Source organism: Monodon monoceros, unplaced genomic scaffold (genome assembly GCF_005190385.1).
Source record: "Monodon monoceros isolate NGI ecotype Baffin Bay Population unplaced genomic scaffold, NGI_Narwhal_1 Super_Scaffold_18, whole genome shotgun sequence".
Lineage (NCBI taxonomy): Eukaryota > Metazoa > Chordata > Mammalia > Artiodactyla > Monodontidae > Monodon > Monodon monoceros.
The window spans coordinates 100385334-100400007 of NW_021703774.1; the positions used below are offsets into that span (position 1 = coordinate 100385334).

Sequence of the window (14674 nt, forward strand, 5' to 3'; positions counted from 1 at the left end):
AACCAGGCTTTTCCTTCCAGCAGAGGCAGTTTGTGGCAACAAGAGGAGAGAGAGGAAACTGAAGTGATTCAAACTTGATAATAAAATTAAAGGCTGCTCAGAGTAGAGACATATCACAAAACAAAAGATCAGTTAGAAATGGAATGAGAATGTGTATACACTCATATTTAAATATATATATATCTTACGAGGAATGCTCAAAGGAAAACACAAGAAATTTCACACTGAACTTCAGTTTGGGCTGGGTTTTGAGCAACAAATGTGAAAAGAAAAAGAAAGTATTTATATAATTTTACACTTTAGGAAATTCAGGATGAGAGAGGATGGTGGCAAAGGTCATATACACCTACAGAGTGAAAATGAATGGGCAGAATGGACATGTTAACTTTGGGCAGAATGGACATGTTAACAGTATTAAGTTTTCCAATCCATTGACACAAGATGTCTTTCCATTTATTTGTGTCTTCTTTCATCCAAGTTTTGTAGTTTTCAGTGCACAAGTCTTTCACCTCCTTAGGTAAATGTATTCCTAAGTATTTTATTCTTTTTGGTGCTCTTGTAAATGGGATTATTTTCCTAATTTCCTTTTCATATAGTTTGCTGTTCCTATATAGAAATGCAACTGATTTTTATACGTTGATTTTGTATCCTGCAACTTTGTTGAATTGATATATTTGTTCTAACAGTTTTTTTATAGGATCATGTCATCTGCAAACAGGGACAGTTTTACCTCTTTCTTTCCAGTTTGGATGCCTTTTATTTCTTTTTCTTGCCTAACTGATCTGGCCAGGACTTCTGGTACTATGCTGAATAGAAACGGTGAAAGTGGGCACATCTGCCTTGTTCCTGATCTTAGAGGAAAATTTTTCACATTTGAGTATGATATTAGCTGTGGGCTTGTCATATATGGCCTTTATTATATCAGGTAATTTTCTTTTATGAGTGAATAAGCTCTAGAGATCTGCTGTACAACATTGTACCTATAGTCAACAATAATATATACTTAAAATTTTATTAAAAGGGTAGATCTATATTAACTGTTCTTTCCACAATAAAAGAAAAAAAGTGAATGAGTCCAATGTTAGATCTATTCCTTTTTCCTCTTCCTTTTTCATTAATACCATGTTTATTACCTCTTGCCTGAGCTACTATATTTACCTCCTAACTGGTCTTGCCTCCTTTCAAATCTATTCTACAAACTCTTCCCAAATAATTTTCCTAAAACTTAATTTATAACTAGATTACTCTTCTTTTTTAAAAAAAATTTATTTATTTTTGGCTGCATTGGGTCTTTTTTTTGCTGCGCGTGGGCTTTCTCTAGTTGCAGTGAGCAGGAGCTACTCTTCGCTGTGGTGTGCAGGCTTTCATTGCGGTGGCTTCTCTTGTTGCAGAGCACGGGCTCTAGGCATGTGGGCTTCAGTAGTTGTGGCACACGGGCTTAGTTGCTCCACTGCATGTGGGATCTTCCTGGACCAGGGCTCGAACCCATGTTGCCTGCATTGGCAGGCAGATTCTTAACCACTGCGCCACCAGGGAAGCCCATAGATTACTGTTCTGTTCAGAAAACTTTAATGGCTCCCTAAGGCTTAAGAAATCAAATCCAAATTCTTTAGCCTAGTATTCAAGCTCCTCTCCCCAAAGACTGATGCCACGTTTCCTTTCCAGAATTACTTCCCACTAACATGGGCAGCTTCACTGACATGCAATCTGTGGAGTCACACAAGGCTCCACACTTAAAAGGATCCTGTACTTGTCTTATTGCTATTATCCCCTATTGCTGTCTTGAAAATGTTAATTTTTAAACAAGAGATCTTATGTTTTCATTTCACACCGGGCCTGCAAATTATATAGTCAGTCCTGCCCATTATACCAAAGAAACCCTATACTTTCTCACCTCACTACCATGCCATACTATTTACTTCCATCTGAAACAACCACCCTGATCTCTGCCTGCCAAAATTCTACTTACCTTTTAAATACTCACTTTATTTACATCACACTCAAAATGATAAATTACACGTAAATTAAGACCACAAGGAGATATCATTTTGTACGCATGACAGCCTTCTTAATTAGGGTTCTGGGATATGAAGCTCTAATGCCCTAAGACAGGGGTCAGCAAGCTTTTTTGTAAAAGGCTGGAGAGTAAATATTTTAGACTTTGTGGGCCATACAGTCTCTGTTGCAGTGACTCAATTCTGCAATTGTAGTGTGAAAGCAGCTACAGATAATAAGTAAACAAATGAACATGGCTGTATTTCTTAAAACTTTATTTATGGACACTAAGATATAAATTTAATATAATGTTCATGTGTCACAAGTATTATTTTTCTTTGATTTTTTTCCAGTCACTTGAACCAGAACTATTCTTGGCTCCAAGTGTGGAGGGCCAGATTTGGCTCATGGGCCGTAGTTTGCCAAGCCCTCCCTAAGACATCCATGATATGACTTTACTTTTCTTCTGTACATCTAGAATGGTACTAGTCATCTACCAACTTTGGTAGAATTGAGAAAATAATCACTCAAACCATATTCTACAGGTTTAATTCTCTCATAGAACTCCTGTTGAGAATGGCTGCATTAGAATGACAAAACTTAGAATTAAAAAAAAAAAAACTGGTAAGGATATGAAGCAACAAGGACTCTTATACATGGGTAGAGTGCAAATTGATATGACCATTTTGGAAGATGATTAGGCATTATTGGGGTAGATAATCTGTGAGGGGCCTTTAGTGTCTGCATGTTTTTGCTGGGTATGTAAATATAAGCCCCTGATTACTCTTTATCCGGGCCATTTTTCACTTGCAATAAACATTGAGGAATGAGGCAAGCAGGCTTGTTACTACTAATTAACAAGTGTTCTTCCCTTCAGTGTTTCTCTCTGTTAACACAACCAATTGAATGTACATTCACCTAGGTTTACTTATGTTATTCCCACACCCCTGCGGAATTTGGGGGCCAGAGGAACGAACAAGAACCTGAAACTTTGGTTACTGCTTTTGCCACAAAATTTTAAAAATCTTTTGTTTCTAATCCAGGCATCTTTTATCTTCTGCCAGCATTAATAAAACGGTAATAGGTTAGCTTGTTAGGTTGCAAGTAGAGTAAAAAGACCTTTCACAGTTCTTGACAGGCATTATCTATTAAAGCTGAAAATACACATAAATTATAACCCAGCAATTCCAATCCTAAATATATACTCAAAAGAAATGCATGCAATGTGTACTAGGAGACTTGTATAAGAATGTTCATAGAAGCATTTTTTTTTACTGTATTCCTCATACTTTTGTTTAAATTTTCTTTTTTTAAAATAAATTTATGTATCTTATTTATTTTTGGCTTCGCTGGGTCTTTGTTGCTGTGCATGGGCTTTCTCTAGTTGCAGCGAGCAGGGCCTACTCCTCATTGTGGTGCACGGGCTTCACATTGCAGTGTAATGCAATGTGCAGTGGAATGTGAAGTAGAATCTCAAGTTTTCTGTAAATCTAAAACTGTTCTAAAAAATAAAGTTTATTTTAAAAAAAAATCCTACCTCTCCTTCAAGGCCCATTAGAAATTCCGCCTTCTGCAAGAAACTATCTCTGTCTCCCTCAAACTAAATGAGACCTCTCCTTCCTCAGAATCCACTTTACAACACCTGTTAAGCACTTCTCATATTTTGCCCCATAAAATTATTTATAAACGTAGTTCATTTCCCCTAGATCATAATCTCCTTAATGTCAACCAAATTTGTAATCTCCATGTTACTTAATACAAAATTAGTTTAAAGCAAAATTTAGAAACCAACTAATCCAAGTGAAAGTAACTTTCAGTGATGGTGAGCTAATATTTCCTAAGGCAATTTTATTCTCCTTTTGAACAATTCTAATAATTAGAAAGTTCTCCCTGCTGGGTTGAAACCAGCTGCTCTATAATTTCCTCATTCATTGCATGAATGAATGAATGACAAGTTAATAGCTCTATGAGAGCAGAGACACCTGTTTTATCCAATACTGTACCTCCAACACCTGGCACAAAGTAGATACTCAAACTTTGTTTATGAATGAGTAAATGGCTGTCTGGGGGAACGACTGAAATTTTTATTTCCTCCCATACAACTTAATTTACTGTCTAGCTAATAACAATCCACCTGATAATACATCCACAAAACATACAAGCAAACCTCATTTTATTTTGCTTCCCTTTATTGTGATTTGCAGATATTGTGGTTTTTGTTTGTTTTGATTTTTTTTGACAAATTGAAGGTTTGTGGCAACCCTGCCTTGTCAGACTATGATTAGCTTTTTTCTTTTTTATAAATATATTTTATTTATTTATTTTTGGCTGCCTTGGGTCTTCGTTACTGCACGTGGGCTTTTGCTAGCTGCGGTGAGTGGGGACTACTCTTCGTTGTGGTGCATGGTATTCTCATTGCGGTGGTTTATCTTGTTGTGGATCATGGGCTCTAGGCTTCAGTAGTTGTGGCATGCGGGCTCGGTAGTTGTGGCACACAGGCTTAGTTGCTCCGCGGCATGTGGGAATTTTCCCGGACCAGGGCTCAAACCCGTGTCCCCTGCATTGGCAGGAGGATTCTTAACCACTGCGCCACCAGGGAAGCCCAGACTATGATTACCTTTTGAAAAACTACTTTAAAATGAAAGTACATACATTATTTTTTTAGATACAAAATGCTACTGCACACTTAACAGACTACAGTATAGTATGAAATAACTTTAATATGCACCAGGAAACAAAAAAACTTCATGTAACTCGCTTTATTGCTAAGGCCTGGAACCAAACCCTGCAATATCTCCAAGGCATACCTGTACGGTCATTTAAATCCTCACACCCCTCTATACAGGTTTAATAAACAATTTTAACTAATTTAACTAAACTTAGAGGTTAACTAATTTTATGCACTAATAAGTGAGAAAGGAATTGGGGTCGCAGACCCCCAGAAGCGTACTATTAACGACTGAGAACGCGTCAGATAAACAGGGCTGAGGCAGCAAGGTTCCCTCAATCTCTCCGGGGAAACGCTCTTAGACTAGCAACCAAGCCCCACTCATCGCTGATTGTGAGCCACTCACCACACCTCCAGGTGGCCCGTTCCCTCATCTGCAAATCAGGTTGGACCCAATGGCCTCTTAACGCCTTTGCCAGGTCCAAGGCCCTAATATTCTGGTCTTCCGTCATTACGGTTTTGTCTTTCCCAAGTTTTCAAATTTAAATAAATTTAACATTGCACAACAACCTCCTGTACATCGCTAACCCGCTCAGTCTCCTCCGTCATCAAGTGGAAGTCTGGCCTACAGTGGTTTTCACGGCCTCTTCGATTTTTTTTTTTTTTTTTTTTTTTTTTGCGGTACGCGGGCCTCTCACTGTTGTGGCCTCTCCCGTTGCGGAGCACAGGCTCCGGACGCGCAGGCTCAGCGGCCATGGCTCACGGGCCCAGCTGCTCCGCGGCACGTGGGTTCCTCCCGGACCGGGTCACGAACCCTTGTACCCTGCATCGGCAGGCGGACTCTCAACCACTGCGCCACCAGGGAAGCCCCTCTTCGATTCTTTTTAGGACTTTCTCCCGCTCTCGGGAGTGGGAGGAGGGAAGAGGTTACGAACACCGCCCGAAGTCAAATATGAATTCGAGGGGTGGAAGACAGAGCTTCGGAAAAGGAGGCAATTCTACAATCCTACATGAAAAACCCAAGAAAACCCCTTTCCACACGATTCCCAAAGGAAGAAAAGGCTGGGGAGGATCCTTTCTCACCCGCCAAAGCCCTGAGGTAAAGATCTGATCTCGGCACGTGTGAGGAAAAACCACACTGGAAAAGAACCAAGAAAGAAAAACGCGAAGAACCACGTTCTCGGCAGCCTCATCCCCAAGCCTGCAAACACACCTGATCAACACGGCGTCCAGGACAGCTCCGCTGCTCGCACACTTCCATCCGCTGCTCGCACACTTCCAGAGCCTTCCGCGAGAAGCTCCGCGGGCGGAGCAGGAAGCCCAGGCGTGTTCTCTGCGCTCGGCTGCCTCAGCCCCCTCTGCTTGCAGGGCTTCTGCGCAGCCGCAGACCCCGTGAACCACGGCCCGGCGTGCCCCGCTCTTTAGAGCGTAAAATTTGCTCCAACCGGTAAGAGATTAAGAAAAAGCCGAGGGATTTTTCATGTTAGATTGAGTTGCCTGCAGTTGATTTTTCACAATTTTCTTAAATTTAGGCTCAATTCTTGTAGTACCACTGTGAACGTAAAATCAAGGTGACCTCTGGTTTATCCAAATTATGGTAAAAATACATTTTCATTAATGGCCGTAAATGTAACTTATAGAGGCCTTTGTATTTCCTCTTGGGACTCCATTTTTTTCAGACCTAACTGAAGCTCAGCAAGTTATTAGGCACTGGTGCTCACAATTGTAAAAATTCAAAAGTAAAGAAAAAGAAAAGCCACCATTTGCCTAGAGCCTAATGGCTAGAATGCAAAACTATTTGTGTCTTACTTTATAAAATATGGGGGAGAGTGCTCCAGGAAAAAGTCCTTTGGTGCACACTTGTAATGTGGATTAATTATTCCGAGGTAGCCCTTTTGTAAGTGTGGAGTTTCCTATAACTGATATTATAATTCGGTGCCCTCTTTTGCTGCCTCTGGACAGTTTGTTAAGGCATGGCAAAACTTATTACAAGAGTCAGGACCTGGCTGGAGCCACACCTTCTGGGTTTGAGAGCTCAAGGAATTGAGTCAGCAGCTGGTGTGGGCTGGAGGACTCTCCTTGGAAGGTCCTCACGTTTCAGAGCAGGCTAATAGCAAAGGGGTAGGGGAGACATCCAAGATTAAGCATCGGAGGGTCTCCGTGGGCTGAGTGCAGGACAGCAGTTCCCTCTCCAACTGTGATACTACAAGGAGACTTGGCTGGGTTGAGAGCAGAGACTCCAGTTGTGGTAGGGAACCTGGCAAGTGCAAAGAAGGGTCCATTCTGGGGAGGGTACTGAAGTTCTGGGCAACTCACCAGAATAGGGAGGGAAAGGAAAACTAATCTTATTGAGAACCTACTCTGTACCAGGTACTATACCAGCTGCTTTACATACATGATTATATTAATATTCTTCATAGATGCTGTAAAATTTATGTTATTCTCATTTTAAAAATAAGAAAACTGGAGCTCATAGAGATTAAGTTATTGGGCCTGATGATATAGCTAGTGAGAAAAGGGCTGGGCTTCAAACCTAAGTTGTCTAGGCCACATCCCTACCTCTACAGCTTTTTCTTAAAAACCAGTTAGGCTTTTTAAAATTTCCACCATGCCGCAGAAATTGGTCTTGTCAAGGTCCTTGCTAAATTCAGCAGTTTCAATACTAATTTTACTTGGTCAATCAGTATCATTTGTTGCAGTTGATCACTTCCTCCTCTTGGAAACACGTTCTCCTTTGGCTTTCCCACACCATGCTCTCATGGTTTTCCTCTAACCTCACAGGCTACTTTGCAACATCTGTTATTGTTTTTCCCTCAATACCCAACCTCTTGGAAGCACCCCAAGTGCAATCCTTGGACCTCTTTTCTTATCTGGCTATATGGTTGACCCTGGAACTGCATGGGTCCATTTATACATGAACTTTTTTCAATAAATATACTGGAAATCTTTTTGGAGATTTGTGACAATTTGAAGAAACTCACAAACCGTTAACCTAGAAATATTGAAAAAATTAAGAAAAAATTAGGCATGTCGTGAATGCATAAAATATATGTAAATATTAGTCTATCTTTACATAGACATGAGTGATATTTAATGTAAAATTAATAATGTTAGTTTTCTTACTGTTCTATAACTTTGCTTTCAGAGTTATATTACTGTACAGTATGCCTCTTTCTCATAGCTGGAGAAACTGCATATCAGCCTATTATCACAGGTAAGTGTGTCTTTTTAAGTAACAATGTTTCCAGTATTGTATTATGAATATGACTGCAATAATGTATGCCATAAAAATTTTTTAATGATTCATTCATTAGTGTATAGGCTAGGTTACTGTGAAGCAATTGTATCAAAAACATTAGGCTACCATAGAACAATCATATTGCTGCTTCTTTACCAATGCATGAATTGTTATACTTGTAAATAAAAATTAATTTATTTTTCACATTATCTTTTCAGTTTTGATGTCTAGTGTTAGTAATACATACAACATCCACAGTGTTTTGTATCATGTAAGACAATATTGATGTAGGTACTGACAGGTGACTCATCTTGTAAACAGATGATGGAAACTTACTGTATCAATAAATACTGTACAGTACTGTAAATGTGTTTTCTCATGATTTTCTAAATAATATTTTCTCTAGCTTACTTTATTGTAAGAATACAATATATTATATAAAATATATGTTAATCGACTGTTCATGTTATTGGTAAGGCTTCCTGTCAACAGTAGGCTATTAGTAGTTAAGTTTTGGGGGAGTCAAAAGTTATGCACAGATTTTTTTTTCTTTACTATATTTTATATATATATATTTTTAATATCTTTATTGGAGATACAGATATTTCTTTACAATGGTGTGTTAGTTTCTGCTTTATAACAAAGTGAATCAGCTACACATATACATATATCCCATTATCTCCTCCCTCTTGAGTCTCCCTATACACAGATTTTTGACTGTGCCTCTAACCCCTGCGTTGTTCAAGGGTCAACTGTATTCACTCTTGTGGTGATCTCATGAACTCGTGGCTTTAGATGTAATCTGTATGCTGACAAATCCCAAATTTCTATCTCCAGACTTAACTTTTCTCCTGAACTCCAGATTGGTATATACAACTGCCTATTTAATATTTCCACTAACAGCCATCTCAAATTTCACATGGCAAGACAACTTTTAATTTCCACCCTGCAAAGCTGTACCACCCAGAGTCTTCCCCATCTCTGTTAATAACTCACATTTTTCCTATTGTTAGATTTAAATACCTTGCCCCATCAGGAAATACAATTTACATCAGGTAAATACATCAGGTAAATACATCAGGTAAAATACATCAGGTAAATACAATTTACCCCATCTCACCCATCAGGAAATCTTGTTGCCTGTACCTTTAAAATATATCCAGAGCCTGACCACCTCCCTTGTCTTAACCGCTATCAACTCTCACCTGGATTATTGCATTAGCCTCTTAACAGGTCTCCTTGTTTATGTATGCCTTGCTCCCTAAAGTATTTTTCAACATAGCAACCAGGGTAATCCTCTTAAAACAGAAGATGGATTTTGTCTCCTCTCTGCTTAAAACCCTCTAATGGCTCTCAGCTTTCTCAGAATTAAAGCTAAAGTCCTTATGATGACCTACAAAGCCCTATGTGATCCAGTTTCCCTATTACCTAGCCAATCTTTTCTACTACTCTCTCTCACCTGCTTCTACTGTTCCAGCTACATTGGCCCCCTTCCTGCTTCTCGTACCTGCCAGGCATGCTCCTGCCTCAAGGCTTTTGCATCAGCTTTTCTGTCTGAAGTGCTCTCCCCTGAGATATATTCATAACTCACTCTCTCTCCTCTTCAAATCTTAGCTGTCATCTTTCCAGTAAAGCCCACCCACCCTGACTTCCTCATTTAAAATTGGAACCATTCTTGATCTCTCTTAGCCTGCTCTATGTCTTTTTAATAGCATTTGTCACCTTCTAACATACTATATAATGTGTGTACTTATTATGTTTATTGTTTATAGCTGTTCTCCTCTCACTGGGATGTAAACTCCACAAGAGCAGGAATTTTTGTCTCTTTTGTTCGCTGATGAATCTCTTTCACCTAGAACAATGTCTGGTACCTATTAAGCACTAACAAATATAGTCAAATACTGAAGTATCATTCACTCTCACTTATAAAGTTCCTTCAGGCTTATGTCTCAATGATAACATATCAGACTTCATTGAATGTTAGTAGCCATGAGATGAATAGTACCAATGGAGGCCTCTATTTTTATTAAAATTCTTACCCTTATTACTTTTAGGCTTGAACTAATTTATTTCAAGCTTTGGTCTTCTGGGTTAGGGCTAACTAATTTGTCTGAGAGATATTTGCTGGAAATAAAAGTTCAACAGTTAATCCTGATAATGAGTTTTTATTCAGGAGGCTTATGTATTACCACAATTCATTCATTTATGGAACAGATAAAGCTGTTTAAGTTGTGCTTTTAAGGGTTTCTACAAGATTCAGACCCAAATATATTGAAACTGAATACACAAATATATTTGGCAACTCTATAACAGCCCAGCTCCCTGATTCCCTACTCCCTACAATGCCTACAAAGAAATATGTTCAATTTACATTTCTGTTTAGTGTCAGAACATTCCTAATTCACCAGCTGTGAGAAAGTTACGATGAAAACTTAATTCCATAAATTATTGATTCCTGGATTGAAAATGTAAAATTCAACTTGAAAGCATAGAATCAATAAGAAATAGATATTTCATAAACCTTGCAATGCCATACTTCCACATTAGTTGCAGAGTGACAACCTGTTATGAGACTGCAAAAATATGTTTTTTGTGAGATGCCTCCGTTTCAGAAGCAACAACGAAGGCTTGAATCTACTTAGTGGCTTGAACACTTGGATAGATCTAAAATAATTAATGTATTTCAGTATTTTTTCCCTTTTAGTCACTTGCAAATGTTGAACAATCATTTTCCTTTGAGGCTCCACTGCACGTTCTTTATGTTATCTGCTTCATTCTTGATGTTCCAATCTTGATGTTGTAGCCCATCAAAAGGACACACACACACACACACACACACACACACACAGAATTATAGAGGAAGTTGGATGAAAGAAAAGTGGCTGTTTTCAAATAGCCCTTCACCAGTTTTCTTTGATATGAAAAACTGACACAGTACTATATTCTCAGACCCTGACCAGGTATAATTCTTATTTTTAAATCATTGGATTTAGACAATTTATTGTTTTGGAAACAACAGGATCAATTTAATTAAACCATCAGACGTTTTAAAAACATCCAAAGTTTTTCTGTTTCTAAATAGGTTTGAGTATGAATTTATATGACTTAGATAATAAAAGCAAACATTCAGTTCTCTACTTACGCACTGAGAAAAAATTTTGCACTCTCTCACCTCACTGGTCCTATTTGTCCTCTTTGACCTAAATCTCTCCTGGTTCTCAGCTGTCTCTCGTGGTAATCACTTGTGCTGCTGTTGGTCTAATGTGCTTATTGAGCACAGCTGTAATTCAGTGATGACTTCCTCAAGGTTTAGATATTTCGACAGATTATTTTTAGCCTCAGTCCACAGTCATAACGTAAAAACAACTAAGATGAAAACTGAACACACCAGCAAACAAGTAAGTCTGACAACTTAAAAATCCGTAAATTTATTTTATTTATTTATTTTTTATTGTATATGTGAACTTTTACCGGGAATTTAAAGTCTTGTTTTATAGTAGTGTGGATTAGTGAATTTTTTCTATTTTTTTAAAATTTTCTCCAAATTTTTTGTCAGTGAGCCCATAGCTGATAATGAATATTAAAACAAACAAAAACCAATGTAGAACAAAAATAAATACCCACCCAAGGGCAACAACAACAAAAAATCAAGACTTAATTTGACTATAATCTGTAAGGTTAAAAGAAAGGAAAGAGAATATAAATAAATTTGATCAAATAAATAAATCATCCTTCTAGTAAATATGTATGTTTCATCTGAAAGAATGAAAGAAAATGCATATAATACCATCTTATTTTCTGTTTTTTTTGTACAGCAGGTTCTTATTAGTCACCCATTTTATACACATCAGTGTATACATGTCAATCCCAATCTCCCAATTCATCACACCCCCACCCCACCCCCCGCTGCTTTCTCGCCTTGGTGTCCATACGTTTGTTCTCTACATCTGTATCTCTATTTCTGCCCTGCAAACCGGTTCATCTGTACCATTTTTCTAGGTTCCACATACATGCGTTAATATGCGATATTTGTTTTTCTCTTTCTGACTTTACTTCACTCTGTATGACAGTCTCAAGGTCAATCCACGTCTCTAGAAATGACCCAATTTCGTTCCTTTTTATGGCTGAGTAATATTCCATTGTATATATGTACCACATCTTCTTTATCCATTCGTTTGTCACTGGGCATGTAGGTTGCGTCCATGACCTGGCTATTGTAAATAGTGCTACAATGAACATTGGGGTGCATGTGTCTTTTTGAATTATGGGTATAATTTGAATTTCTCTGGGTATATGCCCAGTAGTGGGATTGCTGGGTCATATGGTAATTCTATTTTTAGTTTTTTAAGAAACTTCCATACTGTTCTACATAGTGGCTGCATCAATTTACATTCCCACCAACAGTGCAAGAGGGTTCCCTTTTCTCCACACCCTCTCCAGCATTTGTTGTTTGTAGATTTTCTGATGATGCCCATTCTAACTGGTGTGAGGTGATACCTCATTGTAGTTTTGATTTGCATTTCTCTAATAATTAGTGATGTTGATCAGCTTTTCATGTGCTTCTTGGCTATCTGTATGTCTTCTTTGGAGAAATGTCTATTTAGGTCTTCTGCCCATTTTTGGATTGGGTTGTTTGTTTTTTTAATATTGAACTGCATGAGCTGTTTATATATTTTGAAGATTAATCCATTGTCCACTGATTCATTTGCAAATATTTTCTCCCATTCTGAGGGTTGTCTTTTCATCTTCTTTATGGTTTCCTTTGCTGTGGAAAAGCTTTGAAGTTTCATTAGGTCCCGTTTGTTTATTTTTGTTTTTATTTCCATTACTCTAGGAGGTGGATCAAAAAAGATCTTGCTGTGATTTATGTCAAAGAGTGTTTTTCCTATGTTTTCCTCCAAGAGTTTTATAGTGTCCGGTCTTACATTTAGGTCTCTAATCCATTTTGAGCTTATTTTTGTGTATGGTGTTAGGGAGTGTTCTAATTTCATTCTTTTACATGTAGCCGTCCAGTTTTCCCAGCACCACTTATTGAAGAGACTGTCTTTTCTCCATTGTATGTCCTTGCCTCCTTTGTCATAGATTAGTTGATCATAGGTGTGTGGGTTTATCTCTGGGCTTTCTATCTTGTTCCATTGATCTATGTTTCTGTTTTTGTGCCAGTACCATATTTTCTTGATTACCGTAGCTTTGTAGTATAGTCTGAAGTCAGGGAGTCTGATTCCTGCAGCTCCGTTTTTTTCCCTCAGGACTGCTTTGGCTATTCAGGGTCTTTTGTGTCTCCATACAAATTTTAAGATTTTTTGTTCTAGTTCCGTAAAAAATGCCGTTGGTAATTTGATAGGGATTGCATTGAATCTGTAGATTGCTTTGGGTAGTATAGTCATTTTCACAATATTGATTCTTCCAATCCAAGAACATGGTATATCTCTCCATCTGTTGGTATCATCTTTAATTTGTTTCATCAATGACTTATAGTTTTCTGCATACAAGTCTTTTGTCTCCCTAGGTAGGTTTATTCCTAGGTATTTTATTCTTTTTGTTGCAGTGGTAAATGGTAGTGTTTCCTTAATTTTTCTTTCAGATTTTTCATCATTAGTGTATAGGAATGCAAGAGATTTCTGTGCATTAATTTTTTTTTTTTAAGAAATTTTATTTATTTATTTTTGGTTGCATTGGGTCTTCTTTGCTGCGCGCAGGCTTTGTCTAGTTGCAGCGAGTGGGAGCTACTCTTTATTGCAGTGTGTGGGCTTCTCATTGCAGTGGCTTCTCATGTGGTGGTGCATGGGATCTAGGCACGTGGGCTTCGGTAGTTGTGGCATGCAGGCTCAGTAGTTGTGGGTCCTGGGCTCTAGAGCACAGGCTCAGTAGTTGTGGTGCACGGGCTTAGTTGCTCCGCATCATGTGGGATCTTCCCGGATCAGGGCTCGAACCCCTGTCCCCTGCATTGGCAGGTGGATCCTTCACCACTCCGCCACCAGGGAAGTCCCTATAGCTCTGGGGATGACGGCTGCAGAGGAAACGGCAGAGATGGCCATCCGTATGCGGCATGTGGAAAGGCTGTTCCACTGGAGACACGATTTGTAAGAGATGATGGATTGCAGGAGCATGTACATAACACCGCAGACAAACACCAAAAGGGCACCGCCATCGTGTACCATGGGGACAGCTAACTCCTGGAAATTGGCTACAATGCCCATTCCAATGCATCCCACCAATCCTAGAACTAATGACAACAAATTAAAAACAAGAGTGCTGAAATAGCTGGTTTGGTTTTGCTTCTCTACTGCTTTATATCTTGTGTACATCGTGGCTGCACCAAGAAATGCAGAGAAGTTTATCATAAATCCAAAAATACCACTCTCTGGAGGTGTTGTTCCTGTATCACTGATGTAGGGGAGGAAGGGGTTGACGTGCCCAGAGAGCACGGCGACCACGTAGGAGATGATGAAGGCGGCGGACGACCAGGTCACCAGGAGGAAGGGGATGAAGGCCATTCCCCTCAGGAAGCACAGCATCGCACCACCGCCAGGAGGGCACTGTGCTCTGTGGAGCCGGAACGGGGGCTGCTCTGCACTGCTGGGAGGTGGGGGCTGTGCACGTGCCGTCCTGCAGTGCGGCGGCCATGCGCGCACAGCCATGGGCGGCCAGGCGGGAGGCTCTGCGACAGTGGGGCAGCCCCGGCCCCAGAGCTCTGTGCATTAATTTTGTATCCTGCAACTTTACCAAATTCATTGATTCGCTCTAGTAGTTTTCTGTTGGCATCTTTAGGA

The 14674-nt window shown here is 39.2% G+C and overlaps 1 pseudogene; it reads right to left on the reverse strand.

The window, feature by feature from the left end:
- Positions 1-5590: 5590 nt before the first annotated feature.
- Positions 5591-14419, reverse strand: LOC114897939 (annotated as a pseudogene).
- Between the last annotated feature and the right edge of the window lie 255 nt (positions 14420-14674).